At 42.7% G+C, this 10,497-nt stretch overlaps 1 non-coding gene across 1 annotated transcript; it reads right to left on the reverse strand.

The window, feature by feature from the left end:
- Positions 1 to 9,967: 9,967 nt before the first annotated feature.
- On the reverse strand, positions 9,968 to 10,132 carry LOC125446686 (U1 spliceosomal RNA). Its single transcript, XR_007246456.2, has one exon. It is a non-coding gene; the product is annotated as a U1 spliceosomal RNA (small nuclear RNA).
- Positions 10,133 to 10,497: the final 365 nt, after the last annotated feature.

Consider the following 10,497-nt stretch of genomic DNA (forward strand, 5'->3'; position numbering starts at 1 on the left):
AGAATTCTATTCAATAGATTTGTTACCACTGGTATGACAGTCGGGTGTGGGTGTTTGAGAGGCTGTTACGGAGTGAGTTCCAGAATTTTGACCCAACATCATATACAATTTATACTATGCCCTCACTTCGATTGGTATCATTCTATGCCAATATTCAACTTTGTCCAAGAGTCTCCATACCCTGATCAACATCTTCAATTAGTACAATAGTTTCCTTACAAACAATGACTTTACCTTTGGGATAGCTCGCATAGTTCATTAAAAACCGAAAGAACTGAGGATGTTGTAAATCAGGAACAAAAACAGAAGTTTCTGGAAAAGCTCAGCAGGTCTCGCAGCATCTGTGAAGAAAATATCCGAGTTAACATTTCGGGTACGGTTCTCAGAAAAGGTCACTGGACCCGAAATGTTAACTCTGACTTCTTTTCTTTACAGATGTTGCCAGACCAGCTCAGCTTTTCCAGCAACTTCTGCTTTTCTCGCACAGCTCATCATCTTTAGAATCATTTCAATCTTGTTCCAAATCATTGTCTTTTTATCACATGAAAGAAGTTAGATGGCCTGGTGGCTCCGTGGTTAATACCGCCGTCTGAGCGAACACGTGTCTGCGTGGATTTCCTCCCCCAGTCGAAAGATCTATAGCTTCGGGCGATTGGCTGCACTAAATTGTTTTTAGTGTCCAGAGATGCGCTGGCTAGGTAGATTAACATGGAAAATGCAGGGTTCTGAGGTAGATTGGGACGCTCTTCTGTAAGTCAGTGTGCGTTCGTTGGGCCAAAGGGCTCGCTTCGACACTGAAGAGATTCGATAAATGAAGTGCCCCTTTTGTTTTTATTACGTTCGTTTGAAAAACAAGCAATTCCCACATGTTCTACAAACCGGGTTTAAAACCTAATATTTAACTCGACATCTTCTTCTTCTTCAAGCTATTTTATGATCTTACAACCATGTAATAATTTACGCCTTCTTAAAGTTTACGAAACAACACACAATAACACCGTATGCAGTAACAGTAATTGTATCTTAGGAAAGGTAAATGCTATCCTTACCTAGTCTGGCCTACATGTGACTCCAGTCCCACAGCAATGTGGTTGACTCTCAACTGTCCTCTGGGCAATTAGGGATGGGCAATAAATGCTGCCTGGTCAGTGATGACCTCATCCCGTGAATGAATAAGGAAAAAAGTTTCCTAGTACTCAGACAGTTAGCGCCTAACTTCCGAATCTGTGGTCCGTAGATTCTAATGCATGGAAGTCAAAGCAAAATCTCTTTCTTGGTCATGTTTTTATTGGCATTGCACAGCTAACAAAGTTACCACGGCTTGTTTCTGCTGGCCTAGCCATTGAATGCTGAAGTTATGTGTAGAACCAACTCAGCGTCTCATTTGTGAGCAGCAAAATGAACAGCCTAGCGTCCTCTGCCCTCAGGGGCTTTTTGGCATGCATTGATTGCGTTCCAACCGTTGTACTGGGAGACCTGAGTTCAGGTCCCACTTCCTTCAGCGGTGTGTATTAATATCTCTGAGCTGGTTAATTGGAAAATTCCTGAGTCCTGATCTGCCGTCATTTATTGTTTCTTCAAGCAACCCTTGTAACAACTGCATGTTTTTAGACGTAAAATAGTTTTTAAAAACAAAACAAAAACTATTAGAAATCATTTTGACTTATTCAAATGAAACATTTCATTGTTCTTGTCATTTAATCGCACTATAAGCTGATTCCAAGAAAGTATGCCTACAACGATGTCCAGTCAATAAATTAAAATATTTCTCATCTTCAGGATAATAGTTGACTTAGTAATTAGGTCTGTTTTCATACTTGCCAAAAATTCCTGAACATTAGGCTGTCAATTTTTGAATGAAAACGCTGACTAAGAACAATTTGCAGAGGAAACAGAAAAGAAGACGAACATACTGAGTGAATATATCGAAAACATGAATATATATTTATGCATTCTTCGATTTATTTGTATGCCATTTGTTAACCATTTTTGTCCACTTGGTATATTTTGTAACGTATTCTATTTCTGTTCAACCAGGGAAATGGAGAAGATAAAGTCCAATGTTGCACACTGGACTTTAAAAAAATGGAACGAACAATCTTAGAGAAAGACAAGGTGGTATACAATTTGTTGAAAGATTTATATTCATGTTATTTACCTTGATATCACCGAATTATATATGACATTACGCAATTTGGAAGCATTTCATTCAAACGTTCAATATTGTGGTCTGTCTGTATCCACCTATCCTTCATAATATTAATATTAATATTAGAAATCACACTGAAAAATTCATCAGAATAATTACGTGGAATGCTCAAAACTGTTATTGTCCCTTAATATATTCTGATGGCTCCAAAACACTGAATTAACCATGATGTAATTTAACGTTGGTCGATGAATGTGGTTATGTTATAAAACATGGAGATCAAGTTCACTGATGAATTAATTAGAGTAAGCAAGTGCATCGTTCCTGGTAGCTGGTTAATTACAAGTTATCTATTTTCACGTTTGAATTCTAAACACTCGCTGCTAAAAAATTACTCTAAACCAGTTGAACAGAAAACATGGCAATGTACCACGGATTCTTCAATATATGAAAAGCAAACTGAAGTGTAGCTGGAGAAACACACAAGAGAAATATTGTTGAATTAATAATCGAGTATTATTGAAATAATAATGTAATACTAATTATGTTCATATTTTACTTTCCTCAAACAGACAGGTGCAGAGGACAATTTACAATATTGATCATTAAAATTAAATGAAAAGAATGAAAACCAGTACGTCTGAAGATAAGAACAAGAGAAGATTACGTTGGATTTGGGAAATTATGTCACAAACTTGAAGTTGCTCAATAGTTTTATCTCCAAAATGATTGCATATTTTAAAGAAGTGAAATTCAGCATATCTATCCATCTATCTGTGTATCTATCCATCTGTCTATCGTACGAGCAATATAAGCCAATTAGCCCCTCGAGCTTGCACTGACAGAATAGGCGAAGGTTGATCATCCATTACCAAAACCCCTCATTATCCCCATCCCCTTTAATATCTCTAGAGAATAGAAATCTATCAAACTCTGCCTTGAACTAACTTAATGACTGAGGTTTCAGAGCCCTCTGAAGCATAGAATTTTGCAAATTCATCACCTCCCAGTGAAGAAAATTCTTCTGTACACTGTTCTAGATCACTTGACCTTTATTCTAAGACTGTGACCCTCGGTTCTAGACCCCGTGGCTAGGATGACCGTGCTTTTTTTTCCATTTATTATAGTGCTTGAATAATTTCATATGTTTCAATAAGTTTGACTCTCATTCTTCTAAACTCCCGAGAATAAAGGCTCAGTCTCCTCCTTAGTCATCATAGGAAAGTACCAACATCAGTTGGTCAGTTTAGTGAGTATTTTTTGCTTTCCCTCCAGGACAGGTCTGTCCATCCACATAATAGGGGATGATATACACATACAATGCTCCTGAGGCAGTCTCATCAGTGTTATAAATAACTGAAGTTCAGTTTCTTTGCTCCTGTGCTTAATCTCTTCTTGCGATAAAGGGTTATATATCTTTTGACTTCTGAGTCTTTTGGTCCTGCATGTGCAGGTTAACTTTCAAGGAGTAATGGACAAGGGCACCGAGATTACAGTTTTAATGAGTCGTACATGCTGACATTTTTATTTTAAATTGTTTACCTGAAGGTATAATCAATTCACTTGTAGTAATGATTCTTATTCAGTACAGAAAACTGGTCGTTGCTTTCGACCAATATGGGTCAGAAAATTCATAACACTGGGGACGTTGAGATCATTTAGAAGTCTTTAAGTTTTGTGATGATTCCGGGAATAGCAAGGCTGTATTTCCAGGGTGCTACGCCAGCAAGCAGCGACAACTCCATCAGATTTGGCAGACAAAGCTAGGTTGGGGGGTGGGCTTTGGGGTACAATCAGATCGAGGTTGCATGTTGAAAGAAGTATGTCAGAATTCCAGCAGCTTAACTACCAGCCAGTGCCTGAGTATGTGCATTTTACACCTCCCCGGAATGGCACCAGTGAATGGTGTTGGCAGGACCACATTGGATACCTTGAACCCCGCTCATCACCCCACTGGCAATTTTTCCCTCAACAAAGACACACAGCAAGAGTCATCACGGAAGACAATAAGACAACCCAAGAAGGCCCAGGAGAAGTAATTGGTGCAGGTATTATCCTTTCTCAGGCCGATAGTGCTTAATATAGAGTAAATATGTGGGAATTTGGGAAATGTTTGCAAGACGTTAATAAGGAATAATTTTGCTAATAAAGTTGTATAGAACTGCAAACTAAGCTATGTGTCCCTCTGTCCACCTCACAGACGAACGTACAAGGGTAAAGTGCTTTTAATACATAAACTGGTCCAAGTGCCCGAAGTACAGATAACAAGATGAACACATTTTTGACTAGATACTATGGCTCACTTTATTCATAGAGTTGCTCAAGATGATTTAATAAGTAACACCAATACTAGAGTAATTGAATTAGGAACTCAAGGCAGAATGATTGGCAGAAGAAGGTTAATTGGTGGGCACTTAATCTTCTGTCATTGAATATAATATGGTCGAACAAGTGGTAGAACCAACCTCAATTGGAACGGCATGAAAACAAAGTGGTGAGGAGGCAATGTTCAACCATTACGCTGTTGACAGCACTGCTGATTAAGAGTAGATGGATTGAACAACTCTTGGTTAGGTTAGATTTGTCCTGTGTATTTTTTTTTCTAAATACAGAGCATGCAACAGCAATTGTTGGAGGCATGTCAATATTCTCGTTGGGCTGGGGCAGCTCAGCTAGGAGTGTGGCTAATCCCGCGTCATAAATCTTCAGTGCTATTGCCGAAAAGTTGTCAAAGCCCACATCCTTTGAAGTATCCATTGCTTGCATCCGTTTCTTGATGTCACATTGAGTCAATCAAAAGGCTGGAGACAGTGAGTTGCGATGCTCCTTAACTTCTGAAGGAAGCTACGATGAATCATCCCCTTTGCATTTCAGTTTGAAGATGGTCACAAATACTTGACGCATTTTTTCTATCCATTTTGTGAGAAGTGGGCATTGCTGGCTGGCCAGCATTTCTCAATAATCCCTGTTACCCTTGAGAAGGTGGTGGTGAGCTGCCTTCTTCAACTGGTGCAGGTTGACCCACAATGCCATACAGTAGGGAATTCCAGGATTTTAACCCAGTCACAGTGGAGGTATAGAGGTATCTTTCCAAGTCTTATCTCTTACATCAACGTGTTGGGCTTGCCCATTATTGAGGATGGAAATATTTTTGAAGCCTCCTTCCCTTGTGAATTTTGTGTTCCAATGTTCGCGATTGATTGTAGCAGAAAGACACATCTTAGGTCTGATCCCTTCGTTGTTCAGTCACTCAGCTCTGTCTATCACTTCTTTCTTGTGCTGTCTGCTGTAGAAGTAATCATGTTTTGTAGCTTCAAGGGATTGGTATCTCATTTTAGCCATCCCTGCTTCTATCCAGATATCTACTCCTGAATTCTTCATTTGAATCACGACTGATCCCTGATGTTTTGGTAATGATAGAGAAGTTGATATTCCAGGCCAGGAGGGGCACATTGTGTTCGATTACAATTTTGCTGCGGGTGATGGTCTGTAGGGCCTCAGAGAAGCTGAGTCCTAAGTTGTTTGATCTGATCGATGTCTGTTACATTGAGCACGGCAATAGTACCAAACAGAATGATGTGTGCGCTCAGTGTGAAGTTGAGAATTTTGGTTCGAATAAGGACCATGAGGTCATCACTTCGACATCTATTGACATGGACAGATACACCTTGAACAGGCAGGTTAGTGAAGATGAGGTCAGGAACGTCTCCACTCCGTTTCCTTTGTTCCCTCACCATCTGCTACAGACTCAGTTAACAAACATGCCCTTTCGGACTCGATCAGCTTGGTCAATAGTGTTGCTGTCGAGCCGATCTTGGTCATTTACTTCGAAGGCCGCGGCCAGACAGTACATTTTGTGCTCCTGACATCCTGAGAACTTCCTACAAGCGGTAATCAACATTGATATTCGTCAGCAAAAGGAGTGAGCAACGAAGATGTCAGCAGATTTCATTCTCCGTGTTTCCAATTACAGCCACCATTGTACTCGATGGTTTGCGGATTAATGGGCGAGTCAATGAGAAGATCTCCTATGGAAACTTCATCCCGGCTGTCTGCCTCTGAACAGCCACCTCTGCTGGTCTGTCTGCCGTTAGAGCAGAGCCGCACTAAAACAGGAAATGCGAGAAGCACACAAACGGGCCGGATGGTTTCTTTTGCGGAATCAGTTGCTCCTGCTTCAGGGAGTCGATCTGAAATGTTAAACAAACTGCTTCTCCCTCCCAGCTGCCAAAGCCATCCGGCCTCGGAACTTCGCGTAAACTCCGTCCAGGGCGGACTTCGGGACACACCACTACGCAGAGCGGCCGAGCGGAGGCTTTCGGTTCGGTCTCCATCGGGAGGACTTCAACCGGGATCTTGAGTTCATGTCGCACTACAGGTGACCCTACAACACTACACACTCTCACATAGACTCATCCCTCACAAACACATACTCTCAGGTGGCACACAGACTCTCGCAAGCACGCACATACATACTCATACAAACACACACTCCGCACGCGCGCGCGCGCGCGCACACACACACACACACACACACAGTCATAAGCACACGAATATGGACATATATTCTATTTTGTTCAGAAAGCACACAATTTGTAGACAATGTGGCATTTTATAAATCTCTACTTTGGAAATAAAACAAGTCTGATTCATTTCGCTTATTTATTTAACCCATTTAACTCCGTCAGAAAGACCTTTAGATGGTGCTGTTTCCGCACTGAGCCTCGGCACCAGCTGCCCCGAGCTTTAGTGCGTCCCACAGCACGTGGCTCTGTACTTTGGTATGTGCCGGTCTTCAACACTCCGTCGTGGTCAACTAGAATCGCGGTGCCACTTCCCTGATTTCTGCTTCATGTCCTGCAGCCTCTACCTGCTGTTCATAAAACTTCCCAGTCAGTACCAACTCGCGTTTTCTCCAGGTTTCTGCTGTTTTTATTATATTACCATCTATACCACCTGCCTGTTACAACTGCCTGCTTGTGTCTCCCTTCCTCACAGTACCTTCTCTTCTGCACACTATCTTCCCTACTTCACCCCACCTTCTCTCACTCACCTTGCCTTCTCCCCTTCTCTCCTGCACCAAACTTCTCTCCCTCACCTCACCTTCTCTCCCTCACCTTATCTTGTCTACTTCACACTACCTTCTCTCCCACATCTTATCTTGTCTCCTTCACCCGATCTTCTCTCCCTCACCTTACTTTCTCTCCCTCAGCTTACCTCCTCTCCCTCAACTCACCTTCTTTCCCTCACTATACCTTCCCTCCTTCACCTCGCCTTTTCTCCCTCACCCTACCTTCTCGCTCTCATCCTAACATTTATCCCTCACCCTACGTTCTCTCTGTCACCCTACATTCCCTCATGGTCTCCTCGAGCTCTCTTGCTCGTCGAGCTCCAGGGATCAAGGCCCTAGCACTGCTCCTCCCGTCTCCTGGCTGCCATGAACTCAGGCTTTCAGATTTGGACTGGGGCCTAGCAGTACCTGTACAGCCTACATATGGCCCTTTCGCCTTATCTCCTGTTACTGCAGCAGTGGGAGTTCATACAGCTCCCCCCCTACACCCAGCTCAGTGTTTGTGTAAACTGCAGTAATTTTATAGCAACTCCCCGAGTCCTGTGTTATATAAGCCTCAGCAATTTTATAACAACTTCCCAGAGCCCAGTGTTGAAATAACACCCGGTAAGTTTATAATAACTCCCCAGCCCACTGTATATGTAGCTCCCAGTAAGATTATGACAGCTCCTCCAGCCCAGTGTTTATAAAATCCCCAGTAGGTTTATTACTCCCCAGCGCAGTGTTTCAATAACACCCAGTGAGTTTATAACAACCCCAGCCCAGTGTTTATACAAACTCCAGAATCTCTATAAATTTATAAATTACTCACCTCTCCACTTCACTTCCTCTGGTAGCTCATTCCATGCACACGTCATCCACTGCATGAAAAAGTTGCTCCTCACGTCTCTTTTAAATCTTTATTCTGCCATCTTAAACCTATGCCCTCTATATTTGCATTTGTCTACCCTGGGGAAAAGACCTGGACACCCTGTACATTCCCCTCATAGTTTTATAAGCTTCTCTGAGGTCAACCCTCAACTTTCGACGCTCCAGGGAAAATAGACCCAGTCTATTCAGCCTCTGCCTAGAGGTTAAAATCTCCAACCCTGGCAACATCATTCTAAATCTCCTCTCAACTCTTTCATGTTTAACCACATCTCTCCGATCGCAGGGAGACCAGAATTGAATGCAGTATTCTGAAAGTGGCCGAGCCAATGTCCTATACAGCTGCAACGTGACATCCCAACTCCTATGCTCAATGCACTGACCAATGAAGGCAAGCGTACCAAACGCCTTCTGCAGCACCCTGTCTACCAGCAACTTCACTTTCAAGGAATTATGCACCCGCACCCCAAAGTCTCTTTGTTCAGCAACACTCCCTGGGCCCTACTATTAATCGTGTATGTCCTGCCCTGGTTTGCCCTACCAAAATGCATCACCTCACATTCATCTAAATTCAAATCCAACTGCAGTTCCTGAGCCCATCTAATCAATCTCCCCTTGTACACAGAGATAATCTTCTTTACTGTCCACTGCACCACCAATTTTGGTGTCATCCGTAAACTTATGAACCATACTTCCTACATTTACAGCCAAGCATTGATATAAATGACGAAAAGCCATGACCTGAATGAATAGTGGGTTAGAATCATCAGGTTGGATGGACCACTCCTGTTATTATGTTATGATACGACCACTGTGGCTGTGCTGACAGCTGGAGTGCACGTCTTCCCTAATGCTGTCAAAACAGAGGCTGCAGTCACATTCAGCTCCACAGGCCCAAACAGATGGATCATCCTGCTCCTTCACTGGAGTCGACCCTGTACTGCAATTAAGAGCTGTTTGAAGCAACAGCCCAAAAACCAGCAAAATGTTGGCATTGATACACTGAAAACTTCTGCTTTTAGCCACACTATCCCCATAATCTTTTTTGCCAACTGTACACAAAAATTTAACTTCTAAAGACATTGAATTGCTGATCTTATCCAAATCAAATACCACCATCTGCCAGAGTGGGACTCAGACCTGCACCTCAGAACATCTCTTGATCTGGGGGTATTCCCATTGCCTCCCCCATACGCCACACTCTATAATCCATTACATCCCTACTCTGTTGCAAATGCACAAAACTATCTGCCAAAAGAATCATGAAGACTGCTACAAACACACCACTCGGCAGTGAGTTCCATACCCGCAGCACTACATGGAAAACAAGCGCTTTCCCGCTCCTTTGATGCTGCTTGGCCTGCTGTGTTCATCCATCTCTGCACCTTGTTATCTGTCCAGTATCTGCAGTCCCTGCTATCCCAAAAATTCTGTATTCTTTCCCATGCAACAATTGTAAATGTTTCATCTAGACTTATCAAAAAATCAGAATTTTTTTTTAAACCCACTCTTTCAAATTCCTTCCAAAAGTTAAAGATCCCCATTTGTTGTCTTCAACATTCCAGAGGATAAAGTCCCAAGCATGGCATCACTTCCTGTCTGGAGCAGCTGCTCAATCTTAACCAATGATATAGGTGGAATGTTGGCTCAGTGCCATCTGACAGCGCGGGAACTCAGGTTCAGTTCCACCTTAGACTTGATTTTTGTAAGGTGCATTCAGTAGTGAAATTGGTGTCCAATCTCGACGTTCCTCCTTTTCCAGCTGAGTATGAAGCTAGTGGATTTGCACAAAAAAAACTGACCAACAGCGATGAACACAACTTGCAGCACAGTTACAGAGAACGGCAGAAAACGCCTGCACCAAAAAAACATTACGTAACTACTGTCTCATTCAAAAATCACAACCCCACTACCACAAATTTTGCAGTCGAGTATCCCGCATTTGGGGACATCGCAGGCGTCAGCACACCCGAAGTGCAATGGGCTAGCCTCGTCCTGGGAGAACCACCTTGTTGATCATAGTATCTCCCCTGCCAGGTAAGTAGGCTCTTACGACTCACACGCTCACATCCCACAACACCCGCTACCTCTCACACTCACATTCACTTCGTTTTCTAACATCGGAAAGTCACCTAATGAAGCTTCCCTGCCTTAGCCCCAGCCCAATTCCTCCAATAGATCACAGCGCATCTCCAAATCCCATGTTTTACTGGAATAATACACAAGATGGATGATGCGTTCCTTATTTGCATATATCCCTGAAAAGGAAACGCTCCGCCCTCTACTGCCTTCACGCTGCCTCCTGATTCGTGGAGAGAGATTTCCCCAGACCCGCTGCAAGTTCGAACTTCACTGTTTTCAAAACACTTTTCACAATTTGATGTGAACGCGAATAAAAGCAACTTCCAAA

This window comes from Stegostoma tigrinum, chromosome 34 (genome assembly GCF_030684315.1).
Source record: "Stegostoma tigrinum isolate sSteTig4 chromosome 34, sSteTig4.hap1, whole genome shotgun sequence".
In the NCBI taxonomy this organism is placed as follows: domain Eukaryota; kingdom Metazoa; phylum Chordata; class Chondrichthyes; order Orectolobiformes; family Stegostomatidae; genus Stegostoma; species Stegostoma tigrinum.